Raw genomic sequence first — 21427 nt, forward strand, 5'->3', positions numbered from 1 at the left:
GTTACTGAACGGCACCGCAGAGAGTTGACTGGTCTGCCACGAGGTTGAAGCCGAGAAACAGTTCCAGAGAAAATGTAGTAAGAGCCGGTCTCTGTTCGTGAGGTTTTATACGAAAACCACAATAGGTAAAATACTGCTGGTTCGTGAAGACCAATGAATGGAACCATAAAAAGAACGAGTGACTGGGGAAAGCTGATAGCAGGGAGTACAATTAGCTGAATGGTGATGAGTTTATCCCTTTACAACGTCTATTTACCATTTAAATACAAGTTAGGAAAAACTCATAAACACCCTACTGATAACACAAAATGAGATAAACTCAGGATAAAAACTGGTCCAATATTGTGTTCTAAGGTATGCTTTATTAACAGTTAGACAAAAGGTCTTTGATTTTGGAATTGATAATCCCAACTGTCCCATCTAAATTAACAGTAAAATCAAAGACTCTTTGTCCTGGAAATGATACCACCTTGTTTTTCCTGATTTTGCCTGACAAATACAGATTTACATTCTATTTCTTACATTTGATTTACCTTTTAATTTGATTTACATTCTAATATTTCTTACAACAGTATATATATATATATATATATATATATATATATATATATATATATATATATATATATATATATATATATATATATATATATATACATAATATAAATTCTGTCTTTGTTTTACCGAAAAAAATAAAATATACATGTATATTTTATTTTTTTCGGTAAAACAAAGACAGAATTTATATATTTATTTATTTTCAGTTGGCTATCAACATCACTTAACATACTTGGCTAACACTACATTTATTTTATATGTGCAAAATATATCTCTTTATACAAGATTAACATTCTAATAAGTTTTCTATGCATTGAACGATTCTGTTTATTCTGTCTATTTTTCTACATGAGACACCATTTTTATAATTAAATGAAATACCATGAGTGATGAGGACGTCACCTTTCAAGGTTTTACGTTGATAATTGTTACCGTTGAGGACATATACACTGAACAAGATTATAAACGCAACACGTTTGTTTTTGACCCCATTTTTCAAGAGTTGAACTCAAAGAGCTAAGACTTTTTTTATTTACACAAAATGCCTATTTCTCTCAAATATTGTTCACAAATCTGTATAAATCTGTGTTAGTGAGCACTTCTCCTTTGCTGAGATAATCCATCCACCTCACAGGTGTGGCATATCAAATTGCTGATTAGACAGCATGATTATTGCAAAGGTGTGCCTTAGGCCTGCCACAATAAAAGGCCACTCTAAAATGTGCAGTTTTATCACACAGCACAATGCTACAGATGTCGCAAGTTTTGAGGTAGCGTGCAATTTGCATGCTGACTGCATGCTGTTGCCCATGAATTGAATTTTAATTTCTCTACCATAAGCCATATCCAAAGGTGTTTCAGAGAATTTGGCAGTACACCCAACCGGCCTCACAACCGCAGACCATGTGTAACCACACCAGCCCAGGACCTCCACATCCAGCATCTTCACCTCCAAGATCGTCTGAGACCAGCCAACTGGACAGCTGCTGCAACAATCGGTTTGCATAACCAAAGAATTTCTGCACAAACTGTCAGAAACCATTTCAGGGAAGCTCATCCGCATGCTCGTCGTCCTCATCGGGGTCTTGACCTGACTGCAGTTCATTGTCGTAACCGACTTGAGTGGGCAAATGCTCACATTCAATGGAGTCTGGCACTTTGGAGAGGTGTTCTCTTCATGGATGAATCACATTTTTTACTGTACAGGGCAGATAGGAGACAGCGCATAGCGCATCATGTGGGTTAACGGTTTGCTGATGTCAACATTGTGGATCGAGTGACCCATGGTGCCGGTGGGGTTATGGTATGGGCAGGTGTAGGTTATGGACAATGAACACAGGTTCATTTTATTGATGGCATTTTGAATGTACAGAGGTACAGTGATGAGATCCTGAGGTTCATTGTTGTGCCATTCATCCACGACCATCACCTCATGTTGCAGCATGATAATGCACAGCCTATTTCTCTCAAATATTGTTCACAAATCTGTCGAAATCTGTGTTAGTGAGCATGTCTCCTTTGCTGAGGTAATCCATCCACCTCAGAGTTGTGGCATATCAAGATGCTGATTAGACAGCATGATTTTTGAACTTAGGCTGGCCACCATAAAAGGCCACTCTAAAATGTGCAGTTTTATCACACATCACAATGCCACAGATGTCACAAATTTTGAGGGAGCGTGCAATTGGCATGCTGACTGCAGGAATGTCCACCAGAGCTGTTGCTCGTGATTTGAATGTTCATTTCTCTACCATAAGCCATTTCCAAAGGCATTTCAAAGAATTTGGCAGTACATCCAACCGGCCTCACAACCGCAGACCACGTGTAACAACACAACCCAGGACCTCCACATTCAGCATCTTCACCTCCAAGATCTGAGAACAGCCACCCAGACAGCTTCTGCAACAATTGGTTTGTATGACCAACGAATTTCTGCACAAACTTTTAGAAACAGTCTCAGGGAAGCTCATCTGCATACTCGTTGTCCTCATTGGGGTCTTGACCTGACTGCAGTTTGTCGTCGTAACTGACTTGAGTGAGCCAATGCTCACATTCGATGGTGTCTGGCACTTTTGGGAGGTGTTCTCTACATGGATGAATCCCAGTTTTCACTGTACAGGGCAGATGACAGACAGCATGTATGGCGTTGTGTGGGTGAGCGGATTGCTCATGTCAATGTTGTGGATCGAGTGGCCCATGTTGCTGGTCGGGTTATGGTATGGGCAGGCATATGTTATGGACAACGAACACAGGTGCATTTTATTGATGGCATTTTGAATACACAGAGATACCGTGACGAGATCTTGAGGCCCATTGTTGTGCCATTCATCCACGACCATCACCTCATGTTGCAGCATGATAATGAACGGCCCCATGTTACAAGGATCTGTACACAATTCCTGGAAGCTGAAAACATCCTAGTTCTTACATGTCACCCATTGATCATGTTTGGGATGCTCTGGATCGGCGTGTACAACAGCGTGTTCCAGGTCCTGCCAAGGTCCTGCCAATATCCAGCAACTTCGCACAGCCATTGAAGAGGAGTGGAACAACATTCCACAGGCCTCAACAACCTGCTAAACTCTGCGAAGGAGATGCCTGAGGCAAATGGTGATCACACCCAATACTGACTGGTTTTCAGACCTCCCCCCCCCTCCCCCACCCACAGATCCTCCATTACAGTAAAACTGCACATTTTAGAGTGGTCTAGTATTGTGGCCAGCCTAAGGCACACCTGTGCAATAATCATGCTGTCTAATCAGCATTTTGATATGCCACACCTGTGAGGTGGATGGATTATCTCGGCAAAGAAGAAGTGGTCACTAACACAGATTTAGACAGATTTGTGAACAATTTTTTAGAGAAATCGGCCTTTTGTGTACATGGAAACAGTCTTAGATCTTTGAGTTCAGCTCATGAAAAATGGACCAAAAACAAAAGTGTTGCATTTATAATCTTGTTCAGTGTGTATATCTATATATATTAACGCTAAAATGTTAATCTTTGAATTGTTTCCACTCATAACTATTAGCAACAGGCTGGCAATTACATGAGACATTTTTAATAACTTAGAAAGTGTTAGCTGCTATTTTTATATATATTTGTGCATGAAGGGTGAAGGAATTTAGGAAACATTTCAGTCTTCCCGCAAGATTTTACTCTTTACTCTATCTTTTTAATGATTAGAAAGTCATGCTTCTTCTGCACTGTTCTTTATGCCTCAACTGCTTAAAACCTGACATGAAGCTTAATAAGCTTTAGATAACATAATCTCCATATAATGGGATTTTTTTTTTTTTTTTATTAATTCTTTATTTTTGGTGCATTAGAGTGGACAAGCAGACCTGTGGTGCCACGACAGCAAACACAGGCGAGATAATGCATACACAGTCATGACAATATACATTTGCACATTTTTTGTTATGTAACAGAGAGTGCATTGCGAGTAAACATTGCAAGTAAAATTACTATCGGCAATTGTGGGACATATTAATAACACGTGTCTAAGTTGCAGATTATATGCGTTGCCGATAAAATAATATCACGCATGAGTAGTATAGATGTATTTTACAGGTTGTTATTTCAAGCTAGGGTAATGCGAGTTGTCGATTGCTAGCCACTGGAGTACAAGCTAAGCTGTGGTTCATGAGAGTGATAGTAGGCAGCTGAACCCCAGTAGCCAGCGTCTGCTATACATAATCCACTGAGATTCCCCTGGCCCATACTGCTCATAATAAAACATGCAAGGGCAAGTGGGTAGGTCAGTCGATGCATAGGCTCGCGTTAAGATTAATTACTCGAGTTTTTCCAAAGGGCATATCTAACAGGACCAATCTTGGATTGCATATCAAATAGGCAGAATATCATAGGAGTGCTTAAAGTAATATAACTTAAGTGGGCAACAGGCCTAACCAAAACATAATACTTGGCATTTCGGGTGACGGTGGAAAGTAGCATTTAAGTCCAGCTGCTTGATTCAACGTGCACCAGGGGAAGCCTGGCTGTCAACCGATCCCCGTGTGTGGCAGTCCCTTCAGACTGTGTGGCAGTCCGTGCCATGTTTTATCGGGTGCTTTGATGGGTCCCACATCCGTCTGCATATCGGGTCTGTGTGGATCCTGTGCTATCTCCCTTCGGCTGGGTATGAGTGTGCGAGGCTTCCGTCCTCCATGTCTTCGGCCCAAGACCTTTGTGGGGGCCCGTGCCTGGTGTCCATAGATCCTTTCAGTGGGATCGTGTGCCCTTGGGTTCTCTGGGTTCCGGACGGCCCTCTGGGTATGTGGACGGCTGTGAGGGGTTACCTCCATTTGAGCCCCCGGCTTGGAAGAGGAACAAGTGCGGAGAACCTCAGCTCCCTCCATCCGCACCGCAGGGGGTGTATGTACAGGCATGCTGTGCCCTTTCATAGTTTCCAGCTTGGGTGAGGGGTATGCTTCAATGGTGGTGTTGTGGGAGGGTTGCCTCTGAGCTCGGTCGTGGATTCGGCTCCAGAATTTCTGGCAGATGTAATCGAATTTCTGATTAAATGCAGTAAGCCAGTCTTGTGTCGTCAGGCCTGATAGCTGCTGAGTCTCTGGGGCAGCGGCCATGTTTGGTGCGCCGCGTGGGTCCCAGGTCGGCCCCTTGCTTGGTGCTGGGGAGCGAGAGTCCTTCAGTGGGGACCGGGATGTCCCCCCCGGTCCAGAGGGGGGGGTAACAGGGCAGGAGGCGGACCACACATGTTGTGGTTTCGAGTGGGGTAGGTGATCGGCCGTTTCACCCGCCCAGTATAGGTGTTGGGCCTCCGCGGGAGAGTCGAGCAGTAAAGTCTGCAAGGTTGTGGGAATTACCCCCGGGGTCATAACTAGCTGTGTGTAGTTTTGTAGAGCGTTAGCAGCCGGCTGGGTGTCCGATATCGGGCAGATTGTGTGATTCAGGCCAGGAGCTCATGCGATGTGCAGCCAGCCGCCATGACGCCCAGGCCCCGCCCCCATAATGGGATTTTTTTTGAAGCCAGTTGCTAAGTATATGAATTATTACAAGAAAAGAAAGCAAAATGTAATATCAAAGAGCCAACTTTAAAAGTTCAAACAGAGGGCAAAACACACTTCCATCAACAAAATTGTTTAATAAGCGTCTATCAACAGTTCAGAAAGTTAAGGATGCTTAAATTAGAACAAAATTATCATGGTATATTTATAATTCATGTCAAAGTAAGGTGTGACCGGGCAAATGTTCAATTGTTTCTGTGTAATTATCTTCAATATACATATGAAATCCATAGGAAATCAATGGCAGTGAACAGGTATAGATTCATATTAATTTAAAATAATTTTAACATGTTCGACCAGACAAGTACTTCACCACATACGTATAGCATTGGTTTAAAACCCAATGCATATGTCATCCATTGTACAGTTCCGCCTGGTTGACATGCCTTGTTTGAGTATGAGTAAGAGTAAAATATTTTTGCAACACTTCAGGCATATTGAGAGATTATTCCCTTTTTCAATGGATCTAGTGAACATTTGCTTATTTTGATTTGGATTATTTCATATCTTAAGGGAAACTATAGTGCAAGGAAAGCAAATTTGTTTTCCTGACACTATAGCTCCCTATAGTGGATCCCATCTGGTTGCCCTCACCCGCCGTGCAGAAGGGGCTAAAAATAAATTTGACACTTATTCGAGTGCAGCACCGATGTCTCTTAGCGCTATCTTGGGTTCTGTCAGGGTTTCTTTGCTGTTTTAAACAGCAACCCTTTCTGTTTCAGTGAATGAGTTTTCAGCTGCAATTACTATGAGCTCCTTCTGCTTGTTGCCACGGTTACTCACCTGACAGTAGTAATCAACCCTGCTGCTAATCAGTTCTGCCTATTTAAGCAACAAATCCCAGAACCTCCTTGCCCTTGCGTGGTTTCCTGTTTCCCAGAAGTCTCCTTGTTCCTGTGTTTCCTGTTTGTTCCTGGTTCCTGGTTCCTGACTCCGGCCTTGTTCCTGACTCCGCTGCTCTCCGTGCTCCTGATCCTGGCTTGTCTGACTACCCGCTCTGGTGACTGACCCCTGCTTGATTCCTGGACTTTGCTTTTGTTATTTATTTGTTATTTATTAATAAAGGTGTGCATCTAGTTATGTCTCTGTCTGGTTCCTGGTCCCTGATAGGTTCTGCCTCTGTTCCTTCACTGCCAGCTTCGATTGCTGCACCTGCAATAGTGATTACTCCATAGGAAAGCATGTCATTATTGAAGTTTCTTAAAAACTGCAATACTTACCTTTGCAGGGTTTACGTAGTGACCTGGGACACTGCAACCAGACTTCAATGAGCTGAAGTGGTCTGGGTGCCTATAGTGTCCCTTTAAGTAAAGAAACCAATTAGACCAATTTGTTGATTTCAAGCTTGGAAAATACAATTCAGCCAGGCCTGTGACATCCTGAGGGCCTCTCAGACCGTATCCGCACAGCAGGAAGCACCACACCATGAGCCTCCCTCTCCAACCTGCCGGAGAAGCTCCAGTCACTGTACTGGGACAGCCCCAAAGAGTCTGGCAAGAGGAAGCACCCCGCGTCGGACACTGAGGAGAAGGCGGTGGCCCTGTCCGAGCCTAAGGAGGAGTTTCGCAAGGTGCGCAGCGGAATCCGCCAGCTCCAGCTCTTCTGCCCCGCGGAGTGTGCACTCATAGAGGCCTAGATCGATGAGGTGGTGTCCCGGGCCAAGAAGGGGCTGTCCCGGGAGCACATGGTGGACCGGGCCCTGCTCTGCAACAAGTACTTTTTTGGTGAGTGCTACAGGTAGGGCGCCCAGCTGCAGAAACAGGGCCCCGGACAGGAGCGGCTCTACCCCAAGGGCCAGGTGGATGACATCCAGACTGGATGCATGAGCTGGTCATCTGCCGCCTGGTGGAGAGGAATGTCATCCCAAAGGGCTTCGTCAACAGCGCTGTCATCAACGACTACCAGCTATGTGGATCCTATCCACATCCACGAGGACCCCATCCACATCTTCGAGCGGCCCATCATGTTCATGTCCTTCTTCAGCACTTTGCTTCAGCTGCAAGTTCCAGTTCAAACCCATCCTGGTGTCCGACCCCATGCTGCTCCTACCTGTACACCAGGGCAGCGCCCCCATGCTCAGTAGGTACGCTGTAGATGAGATCACCCATTGCATCCAACCACAGGACATCAAGGAAATACGAGCTGTTGTCATACTTAGAAAGACAAGGACAGAAGCTCCACGTCTAGAAACAAAGTACCTGAGCAGCAGTTACAATCATGATGGTTCCATCGTAAAGCAGATCCGGATGCAGCTCACAGACCCCGAATTCTAGTAATGGCGTAAGAAAAAATCAGACGTTCTGTGCTTTTACCAAAGCCGAGGAGGCGGGGTAACTTTAGCTCTGAGAACTATTGGCGACAGTCTTATGAGTATGTGGAAATCTACTCAAAAATAGGAGATGATGAGGGAGGCCCAGCTTGCAAAGTTAAAATGAGGCGACATTAAGGCAGCAGGTTTTTTGTTTTTTTTGTAGACTGTTCACCAGGTTGGTTAACTTTACCATTTCATCCACAATTGACACCATGATTGCAGTAGTATACTGGAAGTCCACATTCCCTCCATTCTGCACATCTTTATACCAAGAAAGTTTGTTCTGGTTTGGCTGACCTCTTTTATGCAGAAAATGAAATTTATGTAAGGAACTCTGACAATCATTCTTTTAATTTGATATTAATTGATAAATATAGGAAAGAGGATACTTTGATATGTCATCTGTCTGTGTTTCTACCACATTATTTATGACTAGAGTTGAGCAAACCCGAACTGAAAAGTTCAGGTTCATACCGAACATTATGTTTTTTGGACCCCGGACCCGAACACGGACATATCACTGTATGTTCGGGTTGGAGTTCGGTGTTCGGCGATTTAATGACGCGTTTTGAAAGGCTGCAGGGCAGCCAATCAACAAGTATTTGACTCATGTGCAGCATGTGACACAGCTAGTAGGGGCATGTCTATTAAACAGTAAGCAGCCTATGGCTGCTCACTGTTTGAAAAAATCAAATTCCCCCCGCCTGAGCCCCCACCCGCGACGCATGAGTCTACATTTACCTGTCACAGCACTCTGATTGGTTGGCTTGAAATCCACCAATCAGAGTGTTCTGTGTCATTTTACACAGCGTGGGAAAGTTCTTTGGAATTTTCCCACGCTGTGTAAAATGACATAGAGCACTCTGATTGGTGGATTAAGTAACCAATCAGAGTGTTATGAGTCAAATTACACAGCGTGGGAAAATTCCAAAGAACTTTCCCACGCTGTGTAAAATGACACAGAACACTGATTGGTGGATTTCAAGCCAACCAATCAGAGTGCTGTGACAGGTAAATGTAGACTTACCTGTCAGTCTCTTCATTTACCTGTCAGACCACTGTGATTGGATGGCTTAAACCCACCAATCAGAGTGCTCTGAGCCTAATTGCAGGGCTGGGAAAGGCTTTATAAGCCTTGCCCCGCCCTGCAGAGCTCAATCTGTGCGAAACCCTCCATGGGTGAAAATTGATTATTTTTGTTTGTGCTAGTTTTTTTTTATTAAAGTGCGTCGGTTATTATGGATTTTTATTTGGCCTTTTTGGGGGCTGAAAAAAGAAGATTTTAGAAGAAAGAAGACATCAAATGGTAAGTTTTTTTTTTATAGGTATTTAGATAGGGGTCCCCCCTCATTATTTTTAGGATGAGGGGGGGTAGGTAGGGTTAAATTCTTTGGGGGTGGGGGGTGACTAGGGGTTTGGGGACCCCTAGTCACCTGGCGGGGGTACATTTTTATTTAGAGCCCCCACCCGCCACTCAGGGGTGGGGGCTGGAGGGAGGACATTAGGCCCCCCTTATTGTTATTTAGGGCCCCCACCCGCCGCGCAGGAGTGGGGGCAGGGGGGGGAACAGTAGGTCCCCCCTCCACACCCGTCGCACAGGGTTCGGGGCAATCTTTTTTTTTTGTTTTTTTTACAGTGAGCAGCCACTGGCTGCTCACTGTTTACTAGACACGCCCCTGCTCACGGTATAGCGAGTAGGGGCTGAATTTACTAATACTAAGTAATCTTTAGTTAGTATTATTAACCCCTTAAGACCGCAGCCAAATGTACAAGTTGTGAACCAAAAAAAATGTAAACAAACCACAGATTTTGACTATATGTCTGTTCAACAATAATTTACCTCTTTCATATTAAATGCACCCACACTTATTATATATCATTTTGTTCAGGGGAAACAGGGCTTTCATTTAACATCCAATATTTAGGTATGGAACATAACGTAATATGAATAAAATATAAAAAAATGAGAGAAAATATGATTTTTTTTAAATTTTCTTAGTTCTATGTGACATTCTAACTGTGAATGTCATAATACTGTTTGCTTTTACTGCAATAAAATACACATATTTGTATTCAGCGATGTCTCACGTGTAAAACAGTACCCCCTATGTACAGGTTTTATGGTGTTTTGGGAAGTTACAGGGTCAAATATAGCATGTTACACTTTTCAGTTTTTTCACATTGAAATTTGCCAGTTTGGTTATGTTGCCTTTGAGACTGTATGGTAGCCCAGGAATGAAAATTACCCCCATGATGGCATACCATTTGCAAAAGTAGACAACCCAAGGTATTGCAAATGGGGTATGTCCAGTCTTTTTTAGTAGCCACTTGGTCACAAACACTAGCCAAAGTTAACGTTAATATTTGTTTGTGTGTGAAAAATGCAAAAAACTAATTTGAAAGCCAATTTTGGCCAGTGTTTGTGACTAAGTGGCTACTAAAAAAGACTGAACATACCCCATTTGCAATACCTTGGGTTGTCTACTTTTGCAAATGGTATGCCATTATGGAGGTAATTCTTATTTCTGGGCTACTATACGGTCTCAAAGCCAACGTAACCAATCTGGCGAATTTCATTGTGAAAAAACTGAAACGCAAGCCTTATATTTGACTCTGTAACTTTTGAAAACACCATAAAACCTGTACATGAGGGGTACTGTTATACTCAGGAGACTTTGCTGAACACAAATATTTGTGTTTCAAAACAGTAAAAAGTATGACAGCAAAAATATCGTCAGTGTAAGTGCCGTTTGTGTGCGAAAAAGGCAATAAATTTCACTTTCCCTGACGATATCATTGTTGTAATAAATTTTACGGTTTTGAAACACAAATATTTGTATTCAGCGATGTCTCCCGAGTAAAACAGTACCCCCCATGTACAGGTTTTATAGTGTCTTGGAAAGTTATAGGGTTAAATATAGTGCTAGCAAATTAAATTCCCTATACTTTCGGCCTGGGTTGTTAGGCAGGTCCCGCTAATTGTAATTAATTAGGATACCTAATTATGTAAAATTATTACATAAATATATATGTAAAATTATTATATATACACGTGTGTGTATATATATATATATATATATGTATATATATGTATATAATTTTTTTACTATCATTTTTATTTATATATAGGTATACATATAGTGATGTATACGTATATACTTGGGTATATTATTTCGTTCTACGTGTATTTTGATATATATATATATATATATATATATATATATATAGATAGATAGATATATATATATTATCAAAATACAGTTAGAACGAAATTACACACATATATATTTTTAATTATTTATTTTTTTTATTTTAGTTTTTTTTACGTATTTACATATTTTTTTATTATAATATATATATATATATATATATAATTATGTATATATTTAATCAATATCCTTCTACGTGTATTTTGATATTAATATATATATATATATATATATATATATATATAATTATATATATAAATATTAAAATACACTTAGTGTATGTGTAAATGTGTGCGTATATATATATATATATATTATATATAGATCATATATATATAATATATATATATAAATGATGTAAGTGTATTTTATTTTTAACTCTAATTTTTTTTTTTTTACATTAAGGGGTTAATAGGGGAGGAGAGGGGCAGAGACAGTGTCAGCCAGTGATTTTACATCACTGGCTGACACACAGGATCAGTGATCACAGTGACAGGCTGTCACTGTGATCACCTCCTGCAGATCGCGGTAATTGGCCACAGGGGGAGTGCCTGGGTGGCCAGGCATGCCCCCCACCGCGATCTGCAGGGGGATCCTGCCTGCAGTTACTATGTGTCAGCCAATAGGCTGACACATAGTAACCTCTGATCGCAGTGACAGGCTGTCACTGCGATCAGATCGCAGGGAGAGGCTGTCTCTGCATTCAGATCGCAGAGACAGCCTCTCCCTGCGATCATACTCTGCAGATCGCGGTCACTGACCGCAGGGGGACTGCCTGGGGGGCCAAGCATGTCCCCCGACCGCGATCTGCTGCAGAGAATTCCGCCGGCTCCATGTGTCAGCCGATTTTAAAATCGGCTGACACATGGTAAATACCGACCGCAGTGACAGCCTGTCACTGCGATCGGAAGCTGCAGACCGCGGTCCCCAGGCACAGGGGGGCTGCCTGGGGGGCCAGGCATGCCCCCCGACCGCGATCTGCAGCGGCCATGTTCCGCCGGCCACGTGGGGCTGAAGACCGCCCAGGACGTACTATGCCGTCCTGCGGCGTTTAGAGCCACCAAAATAAGGACGGCATAGTACGTCCTGCGGTCTTAAGGGGTTAAATGTGGCTGAAAGACCAATTTAGGTCTTTCAGCCTTTTGGTAGATAGCGCCCTAATACAGTGGGAATTAGGGAGTTATCTACTAAGCGGCTGCTTATTTTATGTATTTTATGTTATTTTAAGTGATTTCCCTATCCACATTTGTTTGCAGGGCACTTGTCCTACTCTTACCCCCATTTTACTTTATTTTGCAGCCCTGTAGCCCTTTCCAGGAGTTTTTTAGAGCCATTTTTGTGCCTAATAGTTCGGATCCCCATTGACTTCAACGGACCCGAACATTCAGGTGTCCGCTCAACTCTATTTATGACCTTTCAATGGGTCTCAAATAACTTATGGTTAATGTTAGAGGTTTAAATATCCCCCATAAAAGCAGACTGGTTATACAACAAGGCAAAAAAGCAAAACGTTTAAGTCCTCTTTTTGCAAGAAACACACTTTTCTTGTGGTAAAATGCTGACTTGGTCAGACAATTTTATCAATATATATATATATCACAATGTTCCAATCCTCTGCCCCCTGAAAACAGATTATGTAAGCATTTAGTTGATAAACCTCCAATGCAAGTCACATTGGTTGCACAAAAATTATAAAATTAGCAAAAATAAAATTGCATTTCAATAAAATTACTGGAATAACCCTGTAATCCCCAGAGGTTTACATTTATTGCTGAGGTCAATGGCAGATAAGCACAACCCAGAGATTAATATAGAATGAGATCAGATTTTAGATCATTGTTCCTTTAAACGTTTTAATCACGGAGTGTGTAAACGAAAAAGATGTTCATACATCTATATGTGGAGGTTAATAATTTATTTAGACTTTAGACACTAGAACTTTCTGAGTGTATAACTCTTATGGAGAAAGTAGAAAAAAAATAAGGAAAATATAGTTTCAGGAAACTATATCCATAAAAAAAAAGAAAAGAAAAAAGAGAATTTGATCCATTGGCGAATCTCTTCCATATACTAATGATATCTACCATTATCAATGCATTTGTGCATTTGTTAACTATTAAATATGATGATGTGAATTTATATGGCACATTCTCCATATAAAGGGTCTGTGACACATGTAGATAAAGGGTGCTTGCTCATGTGTAGACCTGTGTTAATTGTTCATTGCAGGCTTCCCCAAACTCCGGCCCTCCAGATGTTGCTGAACTACAACTCCCATGATTCTATGAATTAAATAGGCTGGGAATCATGGGAGTTGTAGTTCAGCAACATCTGTAGGGCTGGAGTTTGGGGAAGCCTGATTTATTGTCACAGTTACATTTATCTTTAATTCCTTTATTATTTTATAATTTTATCTTAGTTATATGCTATGTAAGGGTGGTGTCATGACAGTAGAATGCAATCTCTTGCAGTCCATCTTTCTCACCACAAGGCCTTTTGCCTCAGGGACCCTACAGGGTCCTGTTGTGTAATTTGCCACACAATGTCTGCTTTTGGGTATAATCTTAACCCATATGGTCTATAGATAAGTCAAATAGAGCATTTTCAAGCTTCCTTCAACAGTTGACACGCATGACACACCAGGAGGTTACGTGCTGCTGCACACCTTGCTTTGTCTAGAGCATGATTCAGTTTACAGTTACACCCTTTGCACTGATAAAAAATAATAATAATAATATAGTTAGATAAACAACATTAACGTAACACACTAGAGATGTAGCACAGCTGGTATGTTCTCACCACAAGACACCCACTGCTTTTTAAAATGTTTTGACTCAGATCATTGGAACTATGGTGGCTTTGAGGATGGCGACCTACCATCCTACCTACTAAGCACAGCTATATAGATAACCCTGGTCTACACGAAAAAAAAATTCCCCTCGCTAAGCTAAACGAGACATAGCTTATTAATACATACCTACGCACATAACATGAGATTGGTATTGTGATTACATGTTGAATTTTCGTTGAGGGCATATTTTGGGTTTGTTCCATTTACCCCCAAGGCCGCATGTATGAGAGCTGGCACTGGCCACATCGACTATCGATACGGCCAAATAATTTACTCTTGATTACTAATCATTACTTGATTACTGATTACTTGAGTACTGTGTATATACCTTGTTTATTATTGTTATTGCTATTTGTGTTCTTTTAACCTTCTAACTTCTTCATCTCTTTCCCATTTTGCTACAAGCAGAGGAGAGGATTACAGGTGATACTCAAAAAATTTGAATATCGTGCAAAAGTTCATTTATTTCAGTAATGCAACGTAAAAGGGGAAACTAATATATGAGATAGACGAATTACATGCAAAGCAAGATAGTTCAAGCCGTGATTTGTCATAAGTGCGATGATTATGGCTTACAGCTCATCAAAAACCCCAAATCCACAATCTCAGTAAATTAGAATATTGTGAAAAGGTGCAATATTCTAGGCTCACAGTGTCCTACTCTAATCAGCTAAGTAAGCCATGACACGTGCAAAGGGTTTCTGAGCCTTATTCAATGACCGTGGGATTACTGTGCTTGATTGGCAAGCAAACTCGCCTGACCTGAACCCCATAGAGAATCTATGGAGCATTGCCAAGAGAAAGATGAGAGACATGAGATCGAACAATGCAGAAGAGCTTAAGGCCGCTATTGAAGCATCCTGGTATTCCATAACAGCTCAGCAGTGCCACAGGCTGATAGCTTCCATGCCACGCTGCATTGAGGCAGTAGTTGCTGCAAAAGGGGCCCAAACAAAGTACTAAGTCCATATGCATGCTTATACTTTTCAGAGGTCCGATATTGTTCTATGTACACTCCTTGTTTTATTGATTGCATGTAATATTCTAATTTACTGATATAGTGGATTTGGGGTTTTCATGAGCTGTAAGCCATAATCATTGCACTTATGAACTATCTTGCTTTGCATGTAATGCATCTATCTCATATATTAGTTTCCCCTTTTTCTGTTGCATTACTAAAATAATAAACTTTTGCACGATATTCTAATTTTTTGAGTATCACCTGTATATGTGGAGACTTTAAGTGCACTCGATTTAATGCTAGATATAAAAATGGAACAGAACAAACTATCATTGCCTGTGTCCTTCCATCTGAGCCAATATTTAGCCAAATTATTACACACCAATGAGTTATACAACTCTTGGTGCAGCTTGCATTGATCAGCTAAAAACTACTCTTACTTCTCCTTAGTGCATTTGACATACTCCCACATAGATGTCTGTTTGCTGGACAAGTTCACTCTGCCTGATGTCATAGACATAACTATAGGCCCAAGGACATGGTCCAACCATGCCCATATTCTTCTTACTCTCCATTCCTAGTATCCCACATGCAGTAGAGGTAAATGGAGACTCAACAAGTCCCTTTTTGAACACCAAAAACAATCTCAACAAAATGAGCTCAGATATAAAACACAATTCTTTTTTATTTTATTATTTTTATTTTATTTTTCTGTTGTTTTTATCAAAAGAAGATGTGTTTCATCCATCTTCAGAAACTAATATCATCATTTTTTTTTCAGAATTTCTTTTTGTTATTTAGGCTGACCTTTTTACGAGTTCTTTTATTATTTTAATACTTCAAACTTTGACCTGTATTTGTACTTTTAAAATCCTTAGTCCTTATCTGCAGTCCTATATATTTAAATATTGTGAGACAAACATTTACGGAGTGCGACTAAAGTAAACTAATTATCGTCATTCTGTTTTGGAACTTTAATGGTATGATCTTAATTATAATGTGTAATATAATCAGTTTACCACAGCATTCAGACCAAACATTTGAATCAGACAAATATGTGAAACTTATAGACAAGACATAACTTTGGATATGAGCATATATTTGATATTCTTAATAAGCATATTTAAATATGACGGAAGGGGAGAGTTTCAGGAGCTAAGTATATGATAAAATTATTTCAATGCTCAGGAGTGCTGTCTATATCTGTTTTGGATTCTGTTTCAGTTTTGCCCAACTTTAAATATAACATTTCTTTATGTAAGGATATTAATCCTACTAATTTGATCATAAAATATCGATGGTCTTTGAAGGGTACATTTTATTCAAGTTCATCCAAACGTCTCTATATGAAGTGATCTTATCTGTCATTCTATAGAACCCTTTCTCCACTGTGCCATGGTATGTTAGCTGATCAATTATTTCTGACCATTTAGTCAAAGAGGACAATTTCCAATGTCTGGCTATTGTAAGTTTAGCTGCCATAAATATATGTGTTAATAATGCTCTGTCTTCATAACTACACCTAGAGAAATCTAAGTGAAAGAGAAATGTTTGAGGAAATAGTTCTTCCTGTATTCCAAACACTTTAAAAATGTTGTCAATATATTTCTTAATATCTGTTAAACCAATACTGCCCCACCACACATGATATAATGTTCCCAACGCTCCTAAGCATCTCCAGCACTTATCTGAGTAGTTGTGTTTAAATTTCTTAATTCTGTACTGAGTGAGATACCACCTATGAGTAATTTTGAAGAAGGTGTCATGTAGACTCAGGCTATGGGTAATTTTCTTAAGATGTTAGCAGCACTTAATTCATTAAGTGGGAAAACTTTATTTAGGTCTCTTTCCCATTTATTTATTGATTGGGGTTTATCTATGTCTATAGAGCATTTGAACACTGGAGAGGTTTTATAAATAAGCTTATTTGAGTGTTGTTTATTGATAACATTCTCAAAGTTAGGATTCTCTTTAATCTGCAGATGTTCAATCAGGTGTTCAATTCTTATATAGTTATAAAATTTGTTTTCTATCAATCCAAATTGGGTTTTTAACTCGGCAATGAATTTACATTTCGCCAATGGGGCAATTTGAGATAGGTTATGAATTCCACAACTTTTCCACTTTGATAAATTAGTATATTTTTTTATGTAGAATTGTATTACTTCGATAGGTGTAGAGAGAAGAAGTGTATTGGAGATCCCCAATTTCTTCTTGAAATTCTTTAAGGCTAAAACGATATCGTTCATGATATGACCTTTATTTGGGGAAACAAAACACCTAGTATCTCTAATACTTTAACTAAAAAAGCTGATAAATGTAGAATAAATCTCTCAGACGTAATAGAAATACACAATTTCCCTATGTGTACCCACTGTTTAAAGTGGGATTATCAGATTTCTATTAATCTGAGTTGGAAATCAAAAGAAGAATTTTCTGGTTATAAAATATTATTACTTAATCTAATATTTATTAACTCTAATTATTATAATTTTTTCAAACACTACTTTAATTCTAAATCTACGCTGACACTGCTGTATCCACCCAATGGATGGTTTATAAGTCGTCATTAGGGGCTCATTGATCCAGCTAGGCTCCGCTACTAAACAGAAAATCTACAACACACGTTCAAAACTCTTACAGGAATCAATAGATCGTATTTGATACACGCAACAAACTTAACCCATCCAAATCCATTTCTAAAAAATCTAGACTCCATTAAATGAGAATTACACCCTTTATCTCTTTATGACACTAAGAGGCATATGAGATCTTTAAAACAACTCTTTTACACATCTGAGAACAAGGCAGACAAACTACTGATCAACAAGCTCAAATCAAAATACATCCAAAATAAAATTCCTCACTTTATGTCCAACAAAGGTGACAAATTATACAATCCTATGGGCATAGTAGAGGAATTAGCATTGCACTATAAAAAAACCCATAAACCTTAGATATAGACCACACAACTCATATTCCCCGAAGAGTGGCAATTGAAGCCTTTTTTAGAAGGGTTCTCCTCACCAAAGCTTTCATCACAACAAAGTATCTCATTACAAGCCCTGTTTGCTAATGAGAGGTGCACAATACCAAACCATAAAGCACCAGGCCTAAATGGCCTTTCACATTTCTACTACATAACATTTGCATCACATCTAGTCCCACAGCTCAAAACTCTTTTTAACCACAAGGGACACTATAGTCAACAAAACAACTACAGCTTATTGAATTTGTTCTGGTCAGTAGAATCATTCCCTTCAGGCTTTTTGCAGTAAACACTGTCTTTTCAGAGAAAATTCAGTGTCACTATACTCTGCATGCAGACACTGAACGTTTCTCATACAGATGCATTGATTTAATTAATCTCTATGAGGAGATGCTGATTGTCCAGGGCTGTGTTTGACTTGTGCTGGCTCTGCCCCTGATCTGCCTCCTTGACAGTCTCAGCCAATCAAATGGGGAAGCATTGTGATTGGCTCAGACATCCACTTCTGCTTATGTTAGCAGACAACAGGCAGCTCAGAGGCAGACAGGGCAGAGCCAGCAGCTTCAGACTTTAATACAAGTAAGGTGGTACTATATTTATGGATAAAGTAGTAGTGGTCCAGGCAATCCTTGGTTCAAGACAGGTACTTTATTAGGAACCACAACAGCAACGTTTCGACCCCAAAAGATTTTTATCAGCTTGACAAAGACCTTTTGGGGTCGAAACGTTGCTGTTGTGGTTCCTAATAAAGTACCTGTCTTGAACCAAGGAGTGCCTGAACATCTACTACTTTATTAATTTTTGGCAATCTGGTGTTTGATTCCGGTTCAGCAAGCACCCTGGCTCAGATTTATGGGAGTGAGTGCAGTTCCCCACACACTACTAAAACTATATTTATGGAGGCAAGCCGGGCAAAGAGGGCTAGATGGTGGTTTAAAAACATTAGGGTCAGGAATTCATGTTTGTGTTCCTGACCCTATAGTGTTCCTTTAAGCAAACATGCCAGGTCCTGCGAGAAATTCTTGAGGCACACGTTGTCACATTACCTAAGCCCAACAAACCACCAACAGTCTGCTCAGATTTATGACCCATCTTTCTGTTAAACGCAGACATGAAATTATATGCTAAATTGCTGGCAATGAGAATCAATATGATCTCAGCAGAACAAGCTGGATTTGTACCTAGCAGACAAGTAGGAGACAACACCAGATATGTTATTGATATCATTGAAATGGGCAAACGAAAGCTCACAAGTCACAATAGGAAAATAATATTATTTAATAGATAGGGAAAACAAAATATTAACAACAAATTGGATTATTCTGAATGAATTCAAAATTATATTTAGGGCTTAAGTGATTGAATATTGGTAGTCCCAAGCGGTTGGGTTTATTGTCTGATTTCAAGTGATGTTCCTGATGTGAATGAGTGGAAGAAGGAGAGCCTGACTGAAGAATGATATGATTAAACTTTAATAAAGGGGAAAAAAAGGGAAAGGGAGGGTTTTTTTTTGTTTTGTTTTTTGGTTTGTTGTTCTTTCTCTCTTAGAAAGAATAAGCTCTCCAAAATGTTCCTCTACTCTTGATGACATTTGTATATGGCAATTATCTTTCACTGGCTTGTTTTGGGAAGATACCCGTAAGAGACCTTTGTACCTTAAGTAATGGGGTTTTCTATGTTCTTAATGTATTTTTTTTTTTTTTTTGTAATGTGACTACGAGTTTGGCGATCGAACTTGGAACAGGGGGAATTCGGGAACAGGAGAATAACAATCTGGGAATATGGTTAGAATTGCAACAATTAATGCCCAGTTTAAGAGATCTGTGTTTTTTTGAGTATTTAAGGAAATAGAAAATTGATGTATGCGGAGTGCAGGAAACTCACTGGAGAAAGGGAGATACGATTGATTTAAAATCTAAAGTTTATCAGTGGCTATGTCTGCATCTCTCCAACATAAAAAAAAACAGGGTGTGGCTAAACTGATACCTAAGAATCAGAATTTTAATAACATCTATATTGAAGGGAGATATATTATTGTTATATAATATTGTTATATACGAGATCAATAATATAACTTAGTCAACCTTTATGCTCCAAACCAGTCATCGATACCATTTGTAAGTAATGTTCTACAGAGAATAGAAATGATTAAACAATGAATTCGTTGTTTGCATGCCTTTTATTGTGTGTTCTGCATTGTGAGTTGGTTTCCAGCTCATTTTGACTTTTTTCTGACCTCCAGAACGGATTAATTGGTTTTCAATGCATTCCTACGGGAAACCGCGTTTCGGTTTACACATTTTTCGCAATAAGAAAAGTCCCTTCTATGGTCAATAGATAAAGAAGATATACATATCAAAACCTCAAATTCATCAATAGTCCAACAATTTTTTCCAACTTGGTTTCTTTAAAAAAAAAAAAAAATTGGTATAAAAGAAAAAATAATAACAGCTATACAATTAAAAGTATTATCAACTGTAATGCTAGATATAAACCTAGAAATTTGGATTTACAAAAGGTATAAAAAAGATCTCTAACCTAATAAGAGGAAATATTTTTAAATCATTCAACCAACTCCAAGACGAATATAGTCTACCATCTATGAAATGGTTTAATTATATAAGAATAATATCTTTTCTAAAAAGTTATTTAAAATTCAACTTTCTTGAGCCCCCAGTTAAGATTTTGAATGATAGGCTTGAACAATGGAACAATTATTGCCATTGCCTGAATATGCATGAAACCCATTATAATATAATAAATAGATGGTATAAAACCCCTCAAATACTTTTTAAAAAAAATGTACCCTACAGCCTGCTCTGCATATTGGAGATGCCCTGAATGAATAGCAGTTTTTAAACACATATGGTGGGATTGCCCGGTAATCCAATATCTTTGGGAAGTAACGAGTAATTTGTCAACCTTATTAAAAAAGAAGCTAAAACTGACTCTGAACATGGCTTTGTTACATATGGATATGAAGGCAATTCATAGAAGTCTTGGTTAAGTTGCCCTACATATATTATTGGCTGTCAAATATCAATAGCCAGGAACTGGAAGTCTCCTTTGGTGGACAGGTGGTCCAAGATTCATTCACAAACTATTATACAATGCAAGATGGCGAGAGCTATTACCAGACGATCCCCTTTGCTGTTCCATTAATACAGTTACTGGGACAGATGGATTAAAAGATTAACAGCATAATAGTTCTTTATATCTCTACAAGTCCCTGGCTATAAAATAATAATTATTAATATACAATATTCCTTTGTTGCACCTAATCAGGCGGATGCCCCCGCCCCAAAACCCCATATAGCCACAACTTGATTTTGTCTTTGTTTTTTGTTTTTTTTGCTTTGTATTCTTATTTTCGTAGTCCGAATCTGTTTGTCTACACACGTAATGATTAATTCAAACTGTAATTAAATTATTGAAAAATAAAATGTTTGAATAACAAATGATGATTTGGTATTGGAATTTGCTGACACTGAAGTTTAAGGGTAAATATGCAATAATTA

General features: G+C 39.4%; 1 pseudogene; it reads left to right on the forward strand.

The window, feature by feature from the left end:
- The first annotated feature begins 5970 nt into the window (after positions 1-5970).
- LOC134586330 (RNA demethylase ALKBH5-like) lies at positions 5971-8034 on the forward strand (annotated as a pseudogene).
- Positions 8035-21427: the final 13393 nt, after the last annotated feature.

The sequence above is a fragment of the Pelobates fuscus genome, chromosome 2, assembly GCF_036172605.1.
Source record: "Pelobates fuscus isolate aPelFus1 chromosome 2, aPelFus1.pri, whole genome shotgun sequence".
Lineage (NCBI taxonomy): Eukaryota > Metazoa > Chordata > Amphibia > Anura > Pelobatidae > Pelobates > Pelobates fuscus.